Genomic DNA, 23,580 nt, shown 5'->3' on the forward strand with positions numbered 1-23,580 from the left:
TTAGAACCCACATCCTCTGATTCCCAAGCCCCTGCTCTTGCCACTAGCCCATGCTGAGTCTTTGTACAGCGTTCTGCACATAGTAAGCACTCGATACACACAAATGATGGACTGACTGACATGATTAAAGTTTAAAAATCATGAAAGCTTTGGAATGGCTGAACCAAACTGCACAATAATAATAATAATAATAATAATAATAATAATAATAGTATTTGTTATTTGTAAGTGGTTACTATGTGCCAGGCACTGTTCTAAGTGCTGGGGTGGATACAAGGTAATCAGGTTGTCCCAAGTGGGGTTTGCAGTCTTAATCCCCATTTTACAGATGAGGTAACTGAGGCCCAGAGAAGTGAAGTGGCTTGACCAATGTCACGGAGCAGCAAGTGGCGGAGCTGGGATTAGAACCCACAACCTCTGATTCCCAAGCCCGCGTTCTTGCCACTAAGCCACGCTGCTTCTCACCATGGCAGGACAAGGTGGTAGGCTCAAACAAAAGAAAAACATTTATTCACCCAGCAGGCAGGCTGGGGGTTGGTAACCATTTGGATTATTGGAGGAAAGATTAGGGATGTTGCAGCAAAGGTTAGCAATGACAGGGAGGGAAGACCCATAGCAGTCTACGAGAGAGAGAAAAACAAGGAAGTTAGATGACCCATTCCTACACATTAGGATGGTTGTCCAGGAGGGCAACAGAAGCAATATGGCCTAATGGGCCTGGAAGGCATGGAATCTAGGTTCTAGTCCAGGTTCTGCAACTTGGCTTGCCGTGAGACCTTGGGAAAGGCAATTAAGTTTTCTGTGCCTCGGTTTCCTCATTTATAAAATGGAGATTCCATACTTTGTAAACTTGAAGCCCCATATGTCCAATCTGATTATCTTGTATCTACCCCAGTTCTTTGTATGATAACTGCTGTCGTCCTATGCTGCTGAGTTGTGTCCGACCCATAGCGATGCCATGGACACATCTCTCCCAGAGTGCCCCACCTCCATCTGCAGTCGTTCTGGGAGTGGATCCAGAGAGTTTTCTTGGTCAAAATACAGAATTGGTTTACCATTGCCTCCTTCCGCACAGTAAAGCCTTCGCCCTCGACTCTCTCCCATGCCACTGTTGCTCAGCACGGGTGAGTTTTGACTTGTAGCAGATGGTCTTCCATTCGCTAGCCACTGGCCAAGCTAGGAATGGAATGGGTAGGCCTCTGCTTGAATCTTCCTCCTGTAGTCAAGACTGGTAGAGTAATGAAAACTATGCAGGTGCGACCCTGAGAGGTGCACATAGTAAATCAATCAATCAATCAATCATATTTATTGAGCGCTTACTGTGTGCAGAGCACTGTACTAAGCACTTGGGAAGTACAAGTTGGCAACATATAGAGACAGTCCCTACCCAACAGTGGGCTCACAGTCTAAAATGCTTAACAAATACCACAGCTACTTATTCATACTGGGCCGGGCGAACTACTAGTTGATTTATTTGTGATTACATTTTAGAGATTTCATTTTAGGAAATTTGTTGCCAGCCTGAATAAGGATACGTTAGGGATGCAGCATGGCATCATGGATAATGCACACGCCTGGGATTCAGAAGGACATGGGTTCTAAACCCAGCTCTGCCACTTGTCTGTTTTGGGTCCTTGGGCAAGTCACTTCATTTCTCTGTGCCTCAGTTACCTCGTCTGTAACATGGGGATTGAGACTGTGAGCCCCATGTGGGACAAGGGACTGTGTCCAATCCGATTTGCTTATATCCACGCCAGTGCTTAGTACAGTGCCTGGCACATAGTAAACACTTAACAAATACCAATATTATTACCTTCACAGTGTCTTCTAACACAAAAGGCCTGGGAAGCACTCGATGATTTGTAGGATTCTAAAAGTTGGTAGGAAAGGAATAAAGTAATTTTTTTTGCTGTTGATTAATAAGGGCTTTGTTGACGATGCAAAGTTATACAAGCAATTGCCAACTTGTACTGCCCAAGCGCTTAGTACAGTGCTCTGCACACAGTAAGTGCTCAATAAATACGATTGAATGAATGAATGAATGAATGAATGAATGAATGTCCATAAGAACAGAATACTATCTTTGTTTTTCTTGCCAAAGTATTGGGAAGTGGCATGGCCTAGTGGAAAGATCACGGGCCTGGGAATCACAGGACCTGGGTTGTAGTCCTATCAATGCCACTTACCTGATGTGGGCTTTGACAAGTCACTTAACGTCTCTGTACCTCAGTTCTCTCATCTGCAAAATGGGGTCAATACCTGTTCTCCTTCCTACTTAAACTGTGAACCCCATGGGGGGACCTGATTATCTTGCATCTACCCGAGCGCTCAATACAGTGCTAGGCACACGGTAAGCCTTTAACAAATATCATAATCATTACTTGCAGCAAATGTAATGCTCTTTTGCTAGTTTCTGTATTTTTGATACCGTTGCACCACATCTTTCGATGCCTCAGCTGAATGTTTAAGCAAGGATGCGTATTGTACCCAAACAGCCTTTACAGTTTTAAAACTTGCAGTTTCCCATCTGGTACTCAAGATTATGCCAATTTTTCAACACTGAACTGAAAGAAGATTCACAAGATCATTCTCTTCTCCTCTGCACAGAAAAGATAGAATGCAAATTGCATATCAAAAAAACTGAAAGTGATTGATGGCTGTCACCTCATCAGCAGTGTGTGACATTTAATTTCCATTGACGATTCAGACAGTGCAAACTTAAGCTGGCAAAAACTTAAGTTAGACCAGGAGAAGAGCAGTTTCACCAGATGTAAAGCTGATCAATCACCCTTTCAGAATGTGTTCTGTGACACTCCGTCTAAAGCACTGTTACAGGAAATGTACTCAAGCATTTCTGTATAAATGGCAGAAAAATTAATTGACATACAAAAAAAGATTATCCGTTCATCTCCATCTCAAATGTAGGTTTCAATATCGATTCTCCCTCCTACTCAGATTGTGAACCTCACGTGGGATAGGGACTGTGTCCAACCTGATTAACTTTTATCTAACCCAGTGCTCAGAAGAGAGCTTGACACATAGCAAGTATTGAGCAAATACCATAAAACAAAGATTTTTAAGGGTGGGTGGGATGTGCCTCTCTACCCCTATTCATATATTTGTATTAACACATTGATGCCTGTTCACTTGTTTCGACTGTAGCCTGGTGTGGGCAGAGATTGTCCCTCTTTATGCTGAATTGTACTTTCCAAGCACTTAGTAAGTGCTCTGCACACAGTAAGCGCTCAATAAATAAGAAAAAATGAATGAATGAATACAAACTAAGGGTGGGGAAACCTTATTGAAACTATTCAACCTGTATTTGACGTAGTTCTAGATGGACGTGAGTCAGTGAGTCGATCATATTTATTGAGTGCATACTGTGTGCAGAGCACTACACTAAGCACTAGCGCAAGTATAATATGACAATAAACAGACATATTCCCTGCCCTCAATGAGCTTACTTTAGGCAGCAACACTTAATAGAACAAGCCATCAATCTAAACTGGACTGACCATTCCTTCTGGACTGGATATGAATTACCTAAATTGTTACCTAAACCATGAAAACACCTTCAAATAATGATTTATTTGACAAGGCTGCAACAGGAGGAATGAATATTATTCTCATTGTATTTTGTTTCCCCAGGTGGGGGCCTCCTTAGCTATGGATGTGTAGTCAAACAGTCAGCCAATCGTATTTACTGAGCACTTACCGCACACTAGGAGGATCAATCAATCAATCAATCAATCGTATTTATTGAGCGCTTACTATGTGCAGAGCACTGTACTAAGCGCTTGGGAAGTACAAATTGGCAACACATAGAGACAGTCCCTACCCAACAGTGGGCTCACAGTCTAAAAAGGGGGAGACAGAGAACAGAACCAAACATACCAACAAAATAAAATAAATAGGATAGAAATGTACAAGTAAAATAAATAAATAAATAAATAAATAAATAAGAGTAATAAATATGTACAACCATATATACATATATACAGGTGCTGTGGGGAAGGGAAGGAGGTAAGATGGGGGGATGGAGAGGGGGACGAGGGGGAGAGGAAGGAAGGGGCTCAGTCTGGGAAGGCCTCCTGGAGGAGGTGAGCTCTTAGTAGGGCCTTGAAGGGAGGAAGAGAGCTAGCTTGGCGGAGGGGCAGAGGGAGGGCATTCCAGGCCCGGGGGATGACGTGGGCCGGGGGTCGATGGCGGGACAGGCGAGAACGAGGTACAGTGAGGAGATTAGCGGTGGAGGAGCGGAGGGTGTGGGCTGGGCAGTAGAAGGAGAGAAGGGAGGTGAGGTAGGAGGGGGCGAGGTGATGGACAGCCTTGAAGCCCAGGGTGAGGAGTTTCTGCCTGATGCGCAGATTGATTGGTAGCCACTGGAGATTTTTGAGGAGGGGAGTAATATGCCCAGAGCGTTTCTGGACAAAGATAATCCAGGCAGCAGTATGAAGTATGGATTGAAGTGGAGAGAGACACGAGGATGGGAGATCAGAGAGAAGGCTGATGCAGTAGTCCAGACGGGATAGGATGAGAGCTTGAATGAGCAGGGTAGCGGTTTGGATGGAGAGGAAAGGGCGGATCTTGGCAATGTTGCGGAGCTGAGACCGGCAGGTTTTGGTGACGGCTTGGATGTGAGGGGTGAATGAGAGAGCGGAGGATGCTAGTGGTTGAAAGAAAGAAGGCTCTGATTATCTTCAACTACCTTGATGGTCCTTAACACACAGCCATATGAGATTTGGGATAGTTTTGGTAGGATGCTGAAGTGACAATTCCCCTTGAACCTGACATAAATAAGGACAATAAAGGATATAGAGACATTATAAATTAGTGGTGCTCAATGAAATAACACCGACAGATCACCAATCTCTGAACCTTCAAAGCTGTACTTTCTTAAAATGGTTTTTGTTAAGTGCTTAAGAAGTGCCAGGCACTCTACTAAGTACTGGGGTAGATTTTTTAAAAATGGAATTTGTTAAAAGCATACTGTCAGGCACTGCACTAAACAATGGATAGATAAAAGATAATCAGGGTGGACACAGTCCCTTTCTTACATTCATTCAGCCATATTTATTGAGCACTTACTGTGTGCAGAGCACTGTGCTATGCGCTTGGAAAGTACAATTCACAGTCTTAATCCCCACTGTACAGATGAGGTAACTGAGACACAAAGAAGTTAAGTAACTTCCCCAGGTTACACAGCAGACAAGTGGTGGAACTGGGATTAGAACCCAAGTCCTCTTACTCCCAGGCCTGTTCTCTTTTCACTAGGCCAGTTTGCTCATCAAGCTACTTCAATCCCACCTCCTCCAAGGAGCCTTCCCTGACTAAATTCCCTTCTGGACTTGCCTATGCCTTTGGAGCTATACCCCTTAAGCACTTGATAGTCACCCCTCCTCCAGACCCACAGAACTGCTGCTGCTTCCCCTATCTGTAACTTCTTTTCATATCTGTCTCCCCCTCTAGTTTGAGGGCAGGTATCATGTCTACCCACTCCCTTGAACTGTAACCTCCCAAGCACTCAGAACTATACCCTGCACAGAGTAAGCACTCACTAAGTGCCACTGATTAACTGATTAATTAGGCAGAGGTGCCTTTTAAAAAAATGACTATTGGGCTGAAAAGGAGGCAGGAATTTGGGGGACAATAAAGACTGGAAGAAGACAGGCTTCAAAGAGCTAGTTAGTCCATCATATTTTTTGAGCACTTACTGTATGCGGAGCACTGTACTAAGCACTTGGGAGAGTTCAATATAACAGAGTCCCTGCCCACAAGGAACGTATAGTCTAGAGGACTATAATCTAATAGACAACAACGTCATCATATCGGGTGTTTGCACCCCTGATCGGAAACTCCCTAGTCTTGTCAGACACCTGGCATAAGTGACCACTTTGGAAAGCCTGTAGATACTACCACCTCTGTCTCCCTCATGGAACAACCACCCAAGACTACAACAAGGTACCCCAGAAGATCTAAGTGAACCTGTCTAGGCAGGAATGAGGAGAAGGTGACACACTCCAAAAAAATATTTGGAATACTGGGCAGTTGGGGCTTGTTGTGAATGTAAACTCCTTAAGGGTAATCAATCAATCATATTTATTGAGTGATTACTATATGAAGAGCACTGTACTAAGCGCGTGGGAGAGTACAATATCACAGAGTAGGAAGACAGGTTCCCTGCCCCAAACTAGCTTACAGGGATGAGCTTACAGTCTTAGAGGCAGAAATCATATCTCCCAAACCTACTGTATTGTACTCTCCCAAGTGCTGCGTACAGTGCTCTGCACACAGTAAGCACTCTCCCAAGTGCTTAGTAGAGTGCTCTGCACAGAGTAAGCACTCAATAAATATGACTGAAAGAATGCATGAATAAATATCATTGACTGACTGATACTGTGAATGCTGAATGCTAGATTGGCCTACCACAGTCATGAGAAGCCTGCAAAACAGCTCCCTTACCCATAACTGACACTGGCATGTGGCTTTTTGTCATTATTTTTTTTTCTGATGTAATTTAGTTTTTCTCACTCCTTTTCTGTCCATTGCCATCTCTTTCCTTATCCTCATTTATTCATTCATTCATCCGATTATACTTATTGTACTAAGCACTTGGGAGAGTACAATAGAACAATAAACAAGACACATTCCCTGCCCAGATGCTGAGTCACTGTGTGGGTATTCTCTCCAGTCCTTGGTACAATGGTAGGTGCTCAATGAAGATTATTAAAGGAATGAATTAAAAAAGCAGTTCCAAGAAACAGGGCTCGAAATTTTGGTTTCAAGCCCAGAAAACTGGCTATTATTATCAAGGATAAATTTTCTAAAATGAAAAATTGTTATGGATATTCCCCTTCCTGTTCCCTCTCGTATCTTCATCTTCAACCCCAAATTAGCTATTGTAAATTAGAGATGCAGCATGGCCTATGAGTCAGAAGGATCTGGGTTCTAATTCCGGCTCTGCCACTTGTGCGCTGGATGACCTTGGGTAAGTCACTTCACTTCTCTGTGCCTCAGGTACCTCATCTGTAAATGGAGATTAAGACTTTGAGCCTCATATGGACAAGGACTGTGCCCAATCTGATTGATTCGTATCAACCACAGTTCATAGAACAGGGCCTAAAAGGCATTATGTGCTTAAAGAATACCATAAATGAAAAAAAAAAAACCTGTTTGCTGGTCCCCTTGCTACCCCTTCTTCCTGCTTAAGGGTACTGGAACATAACAGCAAGCTTCATTGCTCTACAGGACTGTAACACTCACACCGCTCCTTTCCTCAAAAGTCCACAGAGGCACTTAGCTGACCCCTCCCAAAACAAAGTTAAATTCTTGACCATGTGATTACTTATTAATCAACAAAACTGCCTTTACCCAGTTGTTCTCCCTTCTTACTGATGCTCACCTCAAATTTACCTTCTTTTCATGACTTCTTTCTTGCCTAACCCAATGGCTTTGACTCCATCCTGATCCACCTCAACCACCTACAATAATAATAATAATAATGATGGTATTTGTTAAGTGCTTATTATGTGCAAAGCATTGTTCTAAGCGCTGGGGGGGATACAAGATGATGAGGTTGTCCCATGTGGGGCTCACAGTCTTAATCCCCATTTTACAGATGAGGTAACTGAGGCTCAGAGAAGTCAAGTGACTTGCCCAAGGTCACACAGCAGACATGTGGCGGAGCCGGGATTCAAACCCATGACCTCTGACTCCAAAGCCCGGGCTCTTTCCCCTGAGCCACGCTGCTTCCCTACACCACAGTGGGCCACCCCCTCCTCCTTGAAACATTATCTAACCTTGGCTTCACCACCACCTCCTCTCCAGGTTCTCCTATCCCTCTGGTGGCTCATTCTCTGCCTCTTTTGCAGAAAATGACTTCATGAATGACTTGATGCTTCGAATTCACAAATCTTCACTTGTCCTTGGGACTGTTCTTGTTTTTTTTTTCCTTCACAACTGTGGCCATCAGTGAACTATTTCCTCCTTCACCTCCCAAAACAAGCTAGCCCAGCCCTTGTTGTTTCCCTCCAAATATATTCAGTATATAATTAGAGATTGAACAACCAATTTGGCACTTAATTGTTGTATTTCAAAACCAAACACTTAACTGACATTTCTTGATAGACCACCCCCTCAACTCACATTTTAATCCCTAGAGTCTTGTGCCAACAGGCAAAATTCTCAGAATTCAAGTCATAGTTTTCTCCTTTCATAAATAAATTGTCAACTAGACAATTCTTTCCATTTTAAGATATCACATTTGACCCAGTCGTTAGATAAATATAACATGCCTATGGAAATCTGTGATTTTTCAGCTCTAAACAGCCCTAAGTACATTGGAGAGGGAAAACTGGAGGGGTGTAGATGGTTCTACTATTTGTGTTTAACTTGCAGGAAGAGGTACATTCGGGAACAGAGGATTCTGGTCTCACTGGCAGCTGCATGATCAGCAAGTCTTGATCCATCATCGTTATTCATTCATTCGTATTTATTGAGTGCTTATTGTGTGCAGAGCACTGTACTAGGCGCTTAGGAAGTACAAGTTGGCAACATATCTGCTTGGCCTCATACTCCTTATTGCCACATGAGTCTAGGGACAACTATCTACTATTTGGCATCGGATGGCAGAGAGATTCATTGAAATCGGATAAAATGTAGCCGAGACCAGTGGAATGATGAAGTATTATATTGTCTGGCTTAACCTATAAGGGAAGTAATAAATTGCCATGCATAAAAATATACAGAACAATGAATCAATGAAGGGCATTTATTGAGCACTTACTGTGTACAGAGGACTGTACTAAGCACTTGGGAGAGTACAGTGAAACAGAGTTGGTAGACAGGTTCCCTGCCCATAAGGAGTTCAAAGTCTAGAGAATCATCAAATTCACTACTAATATCAGACCAGAGAGTAGCAGAAGGTGTTTGTGGCATGTAAACATGAAGGAAAGAGGGTTTGTTTGTTTTTTTTTGGGATAATGTAGGGAGTAAAAATCAATGAATGGTATTTATCGAGTGCTGATTGCATTCAGAGTACTGTACTAAATTCTTGGGAAAATACAGCACAACAGAATTGGTAGAAACGTTCCCTGCCCACAACAGTGCCTGGCACATAGTAAGCACTTAATAAATGCCATGAAAAAAAACAAGCTTATAATCTAGAGGGCAATCACGGTTTTTACTGATGCTGTGTACAGAGCACTGCACTAAGAAGCTGAAAAGAGTACAACAGCTCCAAGCTCATAATGACTTGGGAACATGGTGAAATTGCAAATATGAAAATCTCGACTGTAAGTGACACAGAGGCCCTGGAAACTAAAAGCTTCCCATTTATCACCAGACATAAAACTGTTGAACACATTCACTCATTAATTCAATCGTATTTATTGAGCACTTACTGTGTGCAGAGCACTGTACTAAGCACTTGGGAAGTACAAGTCGGCAACATATAGAGACGGTCCCTACCCATCAGCGGGCTCACAGTCTAGAAGGTGGGGACAGATAACAAAACAAAACATATCAACAAAATAAAATAAATAGAATAGTAAATATGGACAAGTAAAATAGTAAAATAAATATGTACAAACATATATACAGGTGCTATGGGGAGGGGAAGGAGGTAGGGTGGGGGGATGGGAAGGGAGAGGAGGGGGAGAGGAAGGAGGGGGCTCAGTGTGGGAAGGCCTCCTGGAGGAGGTGAGCTCTCAGTAGGGCCTTGAAGGGAGGAAGAGAGCTAGCTTGGTGGATGTGCGTAGGGAGGGCATTCCAGGCCAGGGGGAGGATGTGGGTCGGGGGTCGACGATGGGACAGGCGAGAACGAGGCACGGTGAGGAGGTGAGTGGCAGAGGAGCAGAGGGTGCGGGGTGGGCTGTAGGAGGAGAGAAGGGAGGAGAGGTAGGAGGGGGCGAGGTGATGGAGAGCCTTGAAGCCGAGAACACACACAACTGGTTGGAGAATAATGCTTTTAATTCTTTTCTTGTATCTTTCCTATCACACAGAACAGTGCTTGACACGTAGTAAGTGTTTTAAAAAATCACTATTTTTTATTACTATCATTATTATTATTTTAATATTATGTATAGTCTTGCCATTCCCAAGCCAATGCAGCAACTGTGTGATTATCTCCTTATCTCTTTAGTCCTTTGCATCTTTTTTCTTCATCTCAATTATCATTTATTCAGCAGTCAGAAGGACCTAGGTTCTAACTGTGGCTCTGCCACTTCTCTGCTCGGTGATCTTTCATCCAATCGTATTTATTAAGTGCCTACTGTGAGAGGCAGCGTGGGTCAGTGGAAAGAGCCCGGGCTTGGGAGTCAGAGATCGTGGGTTTGAATCCCGGCTCTGCCATTTGTCAGCTGTGTGATTTTGGGCCAGTCACTTCACTTCTCTGTTCCTCAGTTCCCTCATCTGTAAAATGGGGATTAAGTCTGTGAGCCCCACGTGGGACAACCTGTTGAGCTTGTATCTACCTCAGCGCTTAGAACAGTGCTCGGCACATAGTAAGCGCTTAACAAATGCCATCATTATTATTATTATTATTATTATTATTACTGTGTGCAGAGCACTGTACTAAGCACTTGGGCAAGTCACAACTCCTCTGTGCCTCAGTTCCCTCAACTGTAAATTGGGGATGAAGACCGTGAGCCCTATGTGGGACATGGACTGTGTCCAACCTGATTTGCTTCTATCTACCCCAACGCTTCCATTCTCTGTGCCTCAGTTCATTATCAAATGCCGTTGTGTCATTTCTGATCCATAGCGACTCTATGGATTGAGAAGTAGCGTGGCTTAGTGGAAAGGGCATGGGCCTGAGAGTCAGAGGTTGTGAGTTCTAATCCCGGCTCCATCACTTGTCGGCTTTGATGGGACAAGCCACTTCACTTCTCTGTGTCTCAGTTACTGCATCTGTAAAATGGAGATTGAGGCTGTGAGCCCCACATGGGACAGGGACTGTGTCCAACCTGATAACCTTGTATCTACCCCAGCACTTAGAACAGTACCTGGCACATAGTAAGCACTTCACAAATATCATAAAGAAAAAAAAATCTCACGGAAAGGTCCAAGCTTAGGCAAAGTTGAGCTTGCTTATGCAAGAGAAATAGGAAACATTTGTATAAAATGTCTGTAATTCTCAAGCCAATATTTCCTGTTGGCAGATGTTTTGTTCTTGTTTGTTTATCTTTTTCCTTCCTAATAAAGACATGGAACTGCAGCCAAGTTTTTCACAAAGTAAATCTGTTGCTGAAATGCTCGAAAACTCCTACGAAGCATCCATGTACAACAGCCACTGAATTAGTCCTCCCTTGCCTGGGGGTGGAGATGCTTTTGGAAAGATTTGAATGAGTGGCTTCCGACAGACCACAGAAACATTTCATCCCAAATGAACCCCACATTCTGAAACTGCCCCTGGCTCCATCTATTCTGCTGAATGACCTCTGCACTCCCAGGGTGAAGTCCATCACCCTAATTATTTTATCCATGGTCTTACTCCCACCCTCCTATTTCATCCTACTTAGACTGTGAGTCCTGGGTGGGGCTGGACTGTGTATGCTTTGATTACCTTGTATTTACCCCATTGCTTAGAACAGTGTTGGGCACCTAGTAAGCACTTAACAAAAACCACAGTTATTTTGTTCATGTACTCTCAGTTTTTGGATATTGGCCATATGGTGCATAATGATAATGAAAATAAGAATGATAATAATAATGTCTACTATGTGTCAAGCACCGTAATAATAATGATGGCATTTGTTCAGCACTTACTATGTGCCAAGCACCATTCTAAGCACTGGAGTAGGTACAAGCTAATGAGGTTGTCCCTCATGGGGCTCACAATCTTAATCCCCAGAGGTAACTAAGGCACAGAGAAGTTAAGTGACTTGCCCCAAGTCACACAGCTGACAAGTGTCAGAGCTGGGACTAGAACCCATGATCTCTGACTCCCAAGCCCCTAGAAATAGGGTAATTAGGTGGGACACAGTGCCTGTTTCACATGGAACTCACAGTCTAAGGTGGAGGGAGAACAGAGAAGCGGCATGGCTCAATGGAAAGAGCACAGGCTTTGGAGTCAGAGGCCATGGGTTCAAATCCCGGCTCTGCCAGTTGTCAGCTGTGTGACTTTGGGCAAGTCACCTTACTTCTCTGTGCCTCAGTTACCTCATCTGTAAAATGGGGATTAAGACTGTGAGGCCCCCGTGGGACAACCTGATCACCTTGTAACCTCCCCAGCACTTAGAACAGTGCTTTGCACATAGTAAGCTCTTAATAAATGCCATCATCATCATCATCAACAGCAGATGAGGAGAACTAAGACATAGAGAAGTGAAATGACTTGCCCTAGGTCACACAACAGGCAAGACAGAATCAGGACTAGAACCCATGCCCTCTGACTCCCAAATCCATGCTATTTCCATCAGGCCACTCTGCTTGCCCACTGTACTTACTTTCAACAACCACTTGACGCCAGGAACCATGTCTTAAGCATCTTCCTTATCATCATCAAATGTTTAGACAAATGCTCTGTATATAGTAGAATTCAATAAGTGGTGCTGTTGATGATGGCATAAGAATTGCTTTCATCTGTCCCTCTTGAGGGCTTACTGCTGACCCATTAAGGAGCCCTTTCATATCACAAGGCAAGGAGCATAAACAGAAGCAGCAGCGTGACCTTGGGGATAGGACACGGGCATGGGAGTCAGAAGGACCTAAGTGTAATTCCTGTTCCACTAGTTGTCTGCTGTCTGATCTTATTGAGAAAGTGCTCAATAAATGTGGCCTAGTGGAAAGAGCATAGGCTGGGAGTCAGAAGGCCTTGGGTTCTAATTTGGCTCTCCCACTTGTCTGCTGTGGATTTTGGGCAAGTTGCTTCACTTCTCTGGGCCCCAGTTCCCTCATCTGGAAAACGGGTGGGGGGAGCCCCATATGGGACAGGTACCATGTCCAACCCTATTATCTTGTATCTACCAGAGTGGTTAGAACATTGTAAGTTCATTGTGGGCAGGGGACGTGTCTGTTTATTGTTGTACTGTACTCTCACAACTGCTTAGTACAGTGCTCTGGACATAGTAAGCACTCAATAATAATAATAATGGATCAGGGCTCTGGACACTGTAACTGCTCAATAAATACCACTGAATGAATGAATCAGTGCTCTGGACACTGTAAGAGCTCAGTAAATACCACTGAATGAATGAATCAGTGCCTAGCACATATTAAGCGCTGAACAAATACAACAATTATTATTATTATTATGATTGGTAAATGATTGATTGATCGATTGCACCCTGGGAGCGTAGAAGTCATTCGGCAGAGGAGATGGAGACAGGGCATGTTTCAGAGTGTGGGTCTCATCTGGGATGAAAAGTTTCTGGGGCCTATTGGAAACCATTCATTCAACACCTTCCAAAAGTGTGTGCCCCCTCTCGCTAGAGAGAACTAATTCACAAGATTTGGAGCATTTCAACGTCCCTGTGTCCAACCTAAATAACCTGTATTTATCTCAGGGCTTAGAACAGTGTTTGAAACATAGTAAGCACTTAACAAATATCACAAAGAATATCTTTGAGCCAATCATTCACAATAGTCCTCTAAACATCCCACAAAAGACATGTAAATAATTATTTACAAGGTAGGCACAGAACTGAAAACAATCCCTTAAGAAAATCAAGGTTATTTGCACCCTTCATTTCAGGAGCCTTCAAACAGAGCTCTGATTTTCCTCACTGGGCACTGCTTATTGACACCCAGCTCTGCTCTCCCCCACTCCTCATTCCTGCTTGTTGTTCCAATTTCTGTGGCTTCCAGTCATATTATGCTTTAGGTTAGTGGCTCTTCAGTTCACAAGGCTTGTTCGGCCCTGTCCCAGAGGATTGAATTGATAGGGTTCGTACCACTTGTTTCTCAGCTAGATTAATCAGGACGCTAAAATGCCAAATAATTTATAAGCAGGAATGGGAATAGAAATTTGAGCTGATTGAGAATCTCAAATGAGAAGCAGTGATGTCTAGTGGATAGAGAAGGGCATGAGAGTTAGTAGGATCTGGGTTCTAACCCCAGATCCACCATGTGTCTCTGGTGTGGCCTTGGACAAATCACTTAACTCCTCTGTGCCTCAGTTACCACATCCACAGATGGGGATTAAGACTGTGAGCCCCATGTGGGACAGGGACTGTGTCCAACTTGATTAGTTTGTATCAACCACAGCACTTAGTATAATGCTTGGCACATAGTAAGTGCTTAACAACCATACTATCAAAAATGCTAAAAATAAAACAGTTCTGCCATAACCTCTGTCTTCTGGGCACATAGGAGACACCACAGTTCCAATAACTATAGCAAATAATATTTGAATTGGAGGAAAGTAGAAGTTGAATCAATACGAATGAAAGTAGGTCACATAGGACTATACAAAGTTGAAATAAGCTGTACAAGACCTGTCTGCCCTGCTTCACCATATTATGGCCATTGCAAAAATTGAATACAAAGCAATACTTCTGATTTATGCATCTTTTCTCAGTTCACAGTAGAAGAAAAATAGTAAGAAATATCTCAATACACCTGTTGGAACAAACTCTTTCAAATGTCCTATGCCATCAAAGTGTGAAATGAACACTTCTCAGTTAGACTTTTCTTTTTATTTTTTTAAAGTGGTATTTTTGACTACTTACTATGTGGCAGGCACTATACTAAGTGCTGGGGTAGGTACAAGCTAATCAGGTTGGACACAATCCATTTCCCACATGGGACTCACACTGTGAGCCCACTGTTGGGTAGGGACCATCTCTTTATGTTGCCAACTTGTACTTCCCAAGCACTTAGTACAGTGCTCTGCACACAGTAAGCGCTCAATAAATACAAATGAATGAATGAATAAATTCCTACTTTAAAGTTGACATAACTGAGGCACAGAGAAGTTGAATGACTTGCCCAAGATCCCACAGTAAGTGCTCAATAAATATGAATGACTGACTATTAAGGGGAAGTTAACTTTAAATTATATGTTATATATTACTTATTCATATTAATGTCTGTTTCCCCCTCTAGACTGTAAGCTCAACAAAGGCAGGGAATGTGTCTGTTAATTCTGTTGCATTATACTCTCTCAAGCGTTCAGCACAGTGCTCTCGCATGTAGAGCGTGCTCAATAAATACCATGGATTGACTAGGTGTTGGATTTCTTGGGCTTGGTGTTCTACATTAAAAGCAGTGCATTTACAAATGCACCTGGTTATATGATGTTAATTTTGAAACATGTAGGGATTCTGTATGAATTAATTTCCATACAGGTCCCGTGATGATTGAGATCAAAGGGAATGTTTCATCTAGGAAGTGGTAGAATTTTCTTTGTCTGTGTCAGTATTCACTAACCCCATCAGAATGATCTTTTATCATAGCACTCCCCTTGCCAACACAGTTAAAAGTCCCAATCAGTCAACCAGTGGTATTGATTGAGTGCTTAACTATGCACAGGGCACTGTACTAAGCATTTGGGAGAGTACCACAGAACAATATAAAAGATACATTCCCTGCCCACAACGACCTTACAGTCTACAGGGGGATATAAATAAATACATTTCTGATATGTATCTAAATGCTGTGAGGCTGGGGTAGGGAGGGAGTGATAAAGGGATTAAGTCAGTGTGACACAGACAAGGGAAATAAGGAAGACACTCTGGCTCATATAATGGTGGTGTTTGTTAAGTACTAACTTTGTGCCAGGTCCTGTACTAAGCGCTGGGATGGATACAAGCAAATGGAGTTGGACGCAGTCCCTGTCCCATGTTGGACTCACACGCTCAATCCCCACTTTACAAATGAGTTAACTGAGGCCCAGAGAAGTGAAGTGACTTACCCAAGATCACACAGCAGACAAGTGGCAGAGCGGGGATTAGAACCCATGACCTTCTGATTCCCAGGCCCGTGCTCAATTCACTATGCCATGCTGCTTCTCTACAATGGATGTGAGGCTCCCAGGTGAGATCTAATGGAGGAATTCCCACACACACCTTTGCAAGCTGGAGTCACAGCTAGCTTCTCGAACACTTCCCCAAACATCCCGGATGGAATCACCTACAACAGGGTCCTGGAACGCAGCCAATTCACCGGCACTGAAGTGCAGGTCACTGTAACGCAGCACTGCTGAGTCTAACGGGAGTGCAAGATGGATGACTGCACTATGCTCAAGCATCTGCTTTATGATGTGTTCAAGTTGGGTGAACAAAAGCAGAGGACAAGGAAGAAACACTCAGGGATCTAGTGAAGCAACTTCAAAAGACTTGGCATAGATAAGAAACTGGGAAACTAGAGCCAAAGACCAGGCAAAGACAATGCGCTGTAATCAATTCACCTTCCTCATTTTGAGGTTTGGTACTGGGGATTTATGAGGCAGACAGGTAAACGGGCAAATCAATTGTACACTTCACACGCATACCACAGCAACAGCCGCTGGTAACAGATCCATTTTTTAGCCACAATCCACAGAAGAGAAACAGGTATAATCTAGATCAGTCAACCATGAGAAGCAGTGTGGCTTAGTGGAAAGACCAGGGGTTTGGGAGTCAGAGGTCGTGGATTCTAATCCCAGCCCCACCACTTGTCAGCTGAATGACTTTGGGCAAGCCACTTAGCTTCTCCTCAGTTACCTCATCTGTAAAATGGGGATTAAGACTGTGAGCCCCACGTGAGACAACCTGATTAGCTTTTATCTACCCCAGTGCTTAGAAGAGTGCTTGGCACATAATAAGTGCTTAACAAATGCCATCATCATCATTAAGTGCTTACTGTGTGCAGAGCACCGTACTAAGCACTTGGGAGAGTACGATATAACGAAATGGGTAGACATGTTCCCTGCCCATAATGGGTTTACAGAGCAGGGGATATGCTTGGTTCACTGCTTCAGGCATAGTTTTTATATGGGTCTTTGAAGGTGGATAGCAGAGAAAGCAATTATCACACGATTTCAAGGCAGGGCAGCCTAGTGGAAAGAACATGGGCAATATTTGGACACAGTGAAACCACAGTCCATGAACAGTAGCCATGGGATAATCAATCGATTAATTAATTAATTAATTAATTAATTGATCGATTGGTTATCTATCAATTAATGGTTACACATTCTCTGCCCACACCGAGTTTATAGTCCAGAGGGGGAGAAAGACATTTAAATAAATATAATATACCATAATAAATGAGGCCCTCATTTCCTCCTCTCCCACTCCCTTCTGGGTCACCTTGCTCTTGAATCTGGCCACTTTATTCACCCCTCTTTCAGCCCCACAGCACTTATGTATAGCTCTGTAATTTATATAAATGCTGGCGTCTCCTTCTAGACTGTAAGCTTATTGTGGGCAGGGAACATGTCTACCAACTCTTTGCTGGTACTCTCTCACACTCCCAACACTCTACACACAGTAAGACCTCAATAGATACCACGGACTGATGGATAAACAATAAATAATTTATGCATACATACGGATATGTACATTCCTAGGATAGTGTGAAAGCCATCTTATAGTTTCCCAGGGAAACATGGACAAAGCTAAAATAAAACAGCTTATCAGAGAAGCAGTCCTGCCTAGTGTAAAGTGTAAGTGAGAGAACCTTGGTTTTAATCCCAGTTCTGCTACTTGTCTGCTGTGTGACCTTAGGCAAGTCACTTCCTTCTTTGGGCCGAGTACCCACATCTGTATAATGTGGGACATGGTCTAAGTCTAACCTGATTACCTTGTATCTACCCCAGTGCTTAGTACATTGCCTGACATGTAATAAGCACTTAAATACCATAAAAAGGCAACCCCCCAAAATCAGCTTCATGAAAAAAACTATACCTACCATCAGATGACTTTAATGTGATCTTTCTGTATACAGAGCACAATGCTAGGTGCTTATTAATATAAAGTAGAAGAGAAATTTATCACCTTTACATACTCATATGCATATGATCTATGACAGATGAGGAGGATGGTGGCATGTACCATCAGGAATGATGATTACACACCAGCCCAGGGCCATCTTGACTGAGAATGAGAATTTGCTAATTTATAGGACAAGTGGTTTGTATGGCACTATCTACACTGGAGAAGAAGCGTGGCTTACTGGAAAGTGCACAGGTTTGGGAGTCAGAGGTCGTGGGTTCTAATCCCTGCTCTGCCACTTATCAGCTGTATGACTTTAGGCAAGTCATTTAACTTCTCTGCACCTCAGTTAGCTCATCTGTAAAATGGGGATTAAGACTATGAGTCCCATGTGGGACAACCTGATTACCTTATACCTACTCCAGTGCTTAGAACAGTGCTTGGAACATAGTAAGAGCTTAATAAATACCAGCATTTTTATTATTATCTCCACCAGTCACAGGACATGGCATGCAAGGAGTGTACCAAACAAACAAATATCATCATTATTATTAAGGACTGGAGTTCAGAAGAAGCAGCATGGTCTAGTGGATAGAGCATGGGCCTGTAGTCAGAAAGACCTGGTTCTTAATCTTGGCTCCATCACTTAACTGCATCGGTGACCATGGGCAACTCACTTAACTTCTCTGTGCCTCAGTTCCCTCATCTGTAATATGGGGATTAAGACTGTGAGCCCCACTTGGGATATGGACTTTGTCCAACAACTAGCCCTATGCTTAGTACAATGCCTGGCACATCATAAGCACTTGACAAATACTTTAGAAAATAAGAAAGAGTGAGTAGGCACTGAGTTGGTGAAGGACATGTATAGCCTTCACCCATGTTGGCCAACTCTGGGAAGAACCTAGATTACAAGCTAATTATCCAGATTTCCTACAGTAGTCTTTCCACAACACCAACAGCACGGCTGTATATTACTTTATTACATGGAATTTTAATCAATATATTGTTATAGAGAAATACTTTGCTTTCATCAATAGCCAATTACTTTCTTTGTCATTGCTCTGCTAAGATTAGGATGGCTAAAATAATGGAGACATGAAAAAATCATGGGGAGTATTATAATTCCAGCAATTAACACCTAGGCTCTTAGTTCCCCAGATTTTAGGTCTTAAAAGTGCATTCTTCTTCCAGATTTTAATAGGTGCATAAATGTATAATTTAAACCCTAACTGGATAAGATAAATAGGTGGGGGATCAACTCAGCATGGTTTATCTCACTAAAAATGTTTTCCTTTTTTCCCCAAAGAATGAACAGAGTCAATCTGCCCTGCACTTGAGAATTATTTTTTCTTTCAAAATTGCTCCATTTCCTTTCAATTCATGGGGGAGGTTTCCTCATTTTTTTTTTTTTCTTGGGTAAAACACTTTCTGAAAGCTCAGAGCCGCTGTCTTTGATCCTTGTAAAATGCACTCGCATTTCAATTCCCCCGATACCCCTGAAATGAAAATGCTTATTCTATGCCTTTTCATTTCTGGATTTTAATTTTGACCAATTTTACGAAGCAATAAATTTTACCATACCTGACTATCCGTGGTAATGGAGAGATAATTACGGAATTAGACAATTAATCAATATTATTTATTGAGAGACTACTGCATGCAGAGCACTATACATGTGGGAGAGTAAGAGTGGTAAAAAGCCATGGTCCCTGCCCTCCAAAATCTTATCTAATGAGGGAGATAGACAGACATGAATTATAGTTACACTATGATGGTGAAAATACGTATCTTGTCTTATGCCGTCGAGTCATTTCCGACTCATGGCAACACCACAGACATATCCCTCCCAGAACGCCTCACTCTCCACCTGCAATCATTCTGATAGTGGATCCATAGAGTTTTCTTGGTAAAAATACAGAAGGGGTTTACCGTTGCTGCCTTCCGCACAGTAAATTAGAGTTTCCACCCTCGACTCTCTTCCGTGCCGCTGCTGCCCAGCACAGGTGAGTTTTGACTTGTAGCAGATTGCCTTCCACTCACTAGCCACTGCCCAAGCAGGAATGGAATGAGTTTGCCTCTGCTCGACTCTTCCTCCCTTAGTCGCGACTGGTAGAATACTGGAAACTCTCCAGATGCGACCGTGAGAGGGTGTAAATATGTATACACACACACATAAAGATATATATGGGCTAAGGGCAGATGTATAAACATAAGTGCTACAAGTGGCCTCTGGATTGAATAGGTTGGGAAAGGTGGAAGTTAATAGGGGATTACTCCTGAAGGAGATTTTTGTTGTTTTTTTCAAATGTACTGCTTAAGCACTTACTATGTGCTGGGCACGGTACTAAGTGCTGGGGTAGTTACAAGCAAATCGGGTTGGATACAGCCCCTGTACCACGTGGGGCTCACAGTTTTAATCCCCACTTTACAGTAGAGGTAACAGACAGAAAGATGTGAAGCCACACAGCAGACAAGTGGCAGAGTCGGGATTATAATTTAGGTCCTTCTGATTCCCAGGCCCATACTCTTTCTACTCAGGCATGCTCCTTCTCGTTTCTGGGCTATTTCCCCAGGACAAATCTTAATAATAGTAACAATAGTAATAATATTTATTATGCAATTACTATGGGCCAAACAGCATAATAAGCACTGGGGTAGGTACAAGAAAATAAGTCAGACATAGTCCATGTCCCACATGGGGTTTATAATCAAACAGTGGTATTTATTGAGGGCTTGCTGGGTGGAAAATGCTGTACTAAGTGCTTGGGAGATAAAACAGTTGATAGACTCTGCCCCCAAGGAACTTACAGTCTATCCAAGAAAGAGGGAGCTTTTTGTAGGCAGGGAACATGTCTGTTATATTGTTGTGTTGTACTCTCCCAAGCACTTATTACAGTGCCCTGCACACAGTAAACACTCAATAAATGTGATTAGTTAACAGGTATTGAATCCCAATTTTACAGATGAGGGGAACCTGAGGGTTTTCAAGAGAGCTTTGAAGCTGGGAGAACTGTGGTTTAATGGATTTGAAAGGGGAACAGCACAAATTCACTAACTAAATCAATGGTTAATCTCCAAACCTCTCCCCCAAATCTTTCCTCAAAGCATCTATGAGCACCACTGATTAAGTTGGTTTGAATTTCTTTCCTTCCTTCGGTTCAGCCTCCAGTGTTGTTAATGAGCCTTGAAATGAACACAAGGCAGAAAGTGAGTTGGAGTAGAATGAGAAAGCTAGGGCTCAGACAATATACAAGGTGGGAAACCAGTTTCAGGATAATTGAAATTTGGGATTATTGTTGGAATAGAGACTTGGATCACAGCAAGCAGTGGTGCTAGGGTCTCCATGAAAGAATGCAGGGTGGGTGAAAAGGGAAAGAGAGAATACAGTTAAATATGCTGCTGTCACCAAAGGTCCATGCTTCAATATGAGTATAAAAACTTTACAATACCATATACCCACACATCTCTCAGGAGGTATAGGACAATCCTGGGCTATTTCCCCAGGACATATAATAATATTAACAAAAAAAGACAATACTTTTTATTATGCATTTACTACGTGTCAACAACTGTACTAAGCAATGGGGAGATAAAAGGTAATCAGAACAGACACAGTGCTTGTCCCACATGTGGCTCACAGTTAATCAAACAATGGTATTGAGTACTTTGTGTAGAGCAATGTACTAAGCACTTGGGAAAATCCAACTGAGTCAGTAGAGATTACAGTCTATCTAAGAAGGATGGAGAACAGGAATTGAATCCCCATTTTACAAATGAGGAAATGGAGGCCCAGAGAAGTTAACTGACCATATTCCCGGGAACTTCATATCCCCTGGAGAACAGGACCTGATTATCATGTATCTACCCTAGCGTTTATTACAGTGCTTGGCACTTTTGAGCAGCTGAACAAATACTACAGTTGTTATCTTCCAAGAGACCTGCTGTTGGCACTGCCCCCAGGGCTCTCTGCAGCGTGGCCTAGTGGAAAGAGACTGAGTCTGGGAGTCAGAAGGAACTGGGTTCTAATCCCGACTCTGCCACTTTGCTGTGTGGAAAACATAGAAGGGCAGGAAAGGCTGAATTAACTTTCCCCTCATTGATCTTCCTTTCTCTCTAAACAGTAAACTCACTGTGGGCAGGGGACGAGTCTACAAACTCTGTTATATTGTTCTCTCCCAAGTGCCCCGTACAGTGATTTGCACACAGTAAGCAGTCAATAAATACAACCGATTCCCGGTTGAATTAAGACATAATAGTAATCATAACTGTGGTATTTGTTAAGTGCCTATTATGTGCCAAGCTCCATACTAAGAGCTGGGGTGGATACAAGGTAATTAAGTTGGACACAGTCCCTGTTGCACATAGGGCTTCCAGTTTCAAACCCCATTTTACAAATGAGGAAATTAAGGCACAGAGAAGGTAAATGACTTGCCCAAGGTCACACCGCAGACAAGTTATTAGAACCCAGGTCCTTCTGACACCCAGGCCCGTGCTCTATTCCATAGGCCACGCTGCTTCTCCACTGCTTAGTTTGTGATGAAAGACTGGGATTTAAGAAATTACTTAATTTCATATTTAAAGCTGAGAAAAAAAACCCACCTCTCAATACGTAGCAGTATTATTGTTATTGTCACTACCGACAAGAATGCTGCCAACCTCTCCAGCCTTTTGTTTTCAGTCAGTCTTATTAATTGAGCTTTTACTGTGTGCAGAGCACTGTACTAAACACTTAGAAGAGTAAAATTCAACAATACAACAGACACATTCCCTGCCCACAACAAGCTTACAGTCTAAAGGTTTTGTAACAGCGGCTTTACACCAGCATTCAATCCTACAACGTTTAGGTGTTTATATACCTGATCTACACATTTTATTCTCATTTTTGTACATGAAATGGCCTGTTCACAGGTCCCAGATCCACGAACTACCAATTCCAGAAGAGCACAGGTTGAGTTCTGACCCAAATTGCCCTGCTTTGCTTAAACAAGCCACCCCATTTCTCATTGTTAGGTGCAAAATTGGTCTGTTTACCACTATCATAACCCCTGGACTTCCTATGTCAGACTGACAGAACTAAAATAATCATTTACTAGGAGAAGTAGGAAAATCCATCACCTTACAACTGTAAATGAGAGACACCACAAAATAAAATCTCTCCTTCAGCCAGAGGCACCAACTGAACTTGCTTTTAATGTGTTACTCAAACAAAAATAAGTGCGATGAGTTAAGTCTATAAAAACAACCAAGATTTGCACTGATAGAAAGCGGGATTAGCATTTATAGAAAGTGGAAGGGGGAATAATGAATAGCATTCAAAATGCATTCTTTGCCTACCTAATTTTTAAGGGCAGGGTTTCGATGTGTCAAGCCACTTGATTTAAATCACAATATTGCATCTGTTTCATCTCCATGGAGTAGTCCATTTGTCAGGGAATGTTTTTATCTCTAGAGCACTTTCTGCTATTCCTTGACCCAATTTAATGCATATGTATTACGTGTTAAGTGGACATCTCCTGCTGAACCCTTACACTGATTTCCCACAGAAAGAACATCGTACTCATGTCCACAATAGATTTAGAAAAACTAATAGGTCTTGTATACCAACAGAGAGCTGTTCCTTGGTATTTTCTACGCTTTTATGCACAATGAAGAAAGTCAAGTGAGAGAGAGAAAATGGTATGTAGATTTGAAAAGTGATGTGGGGAAATGATTAGGTATTTGGTTG

The 23,580-nt window shown here is 42.6% G+C and overlaps 1 protein-coding gene and 2 non-coding genes across 3 annotated transcripts in view; all 3 read right to left on the reverse strand.

The window, feature by feature from the left end:
- Nucleotides 1-23,580, reverse strand: part of PRKN (parkin RBR E3 ubiquitin protein ligase) — an 857,446-nt gene that overhangs the window by 448,352 nt on the left and 385,514 nt on the right. The gene's annotated exons all lie outside the window — the stretch shown is intronic.
- LOC119923614 lies at nt 1,135-1,272 on the reverse strand. The gene has a single exon (XR_005448911.1). It is a non-coding gene; the product is annotated as a small nucleolar RNA SNORA7 (small nucleolar RNA).
- On the reverse strand, nt 19,869-20,005 carry LOC119924034. The gene has a single exon (XR_005449027.1). It is a non-coding gene; the product is annotated as a small nucleolar RNA SNORA7 (small nucleolar RNA).

Source organism: Tachyglossus aculeatus, chromosome 2 (genome assembly GCF_015852505.1).
Source record: "Tachyglossus aculeatus isolate mTacAcu1 chromosome 2, mTacAcu1.pri, whole genome shotgun sequence".
Classification (NCBI taxonomy): Eukaryota; Metazoa; Chordata; class Mammalia; order Monotremata; family Tachyglossidae; genus Tachyglossus; species Tachyglossus aculeatus.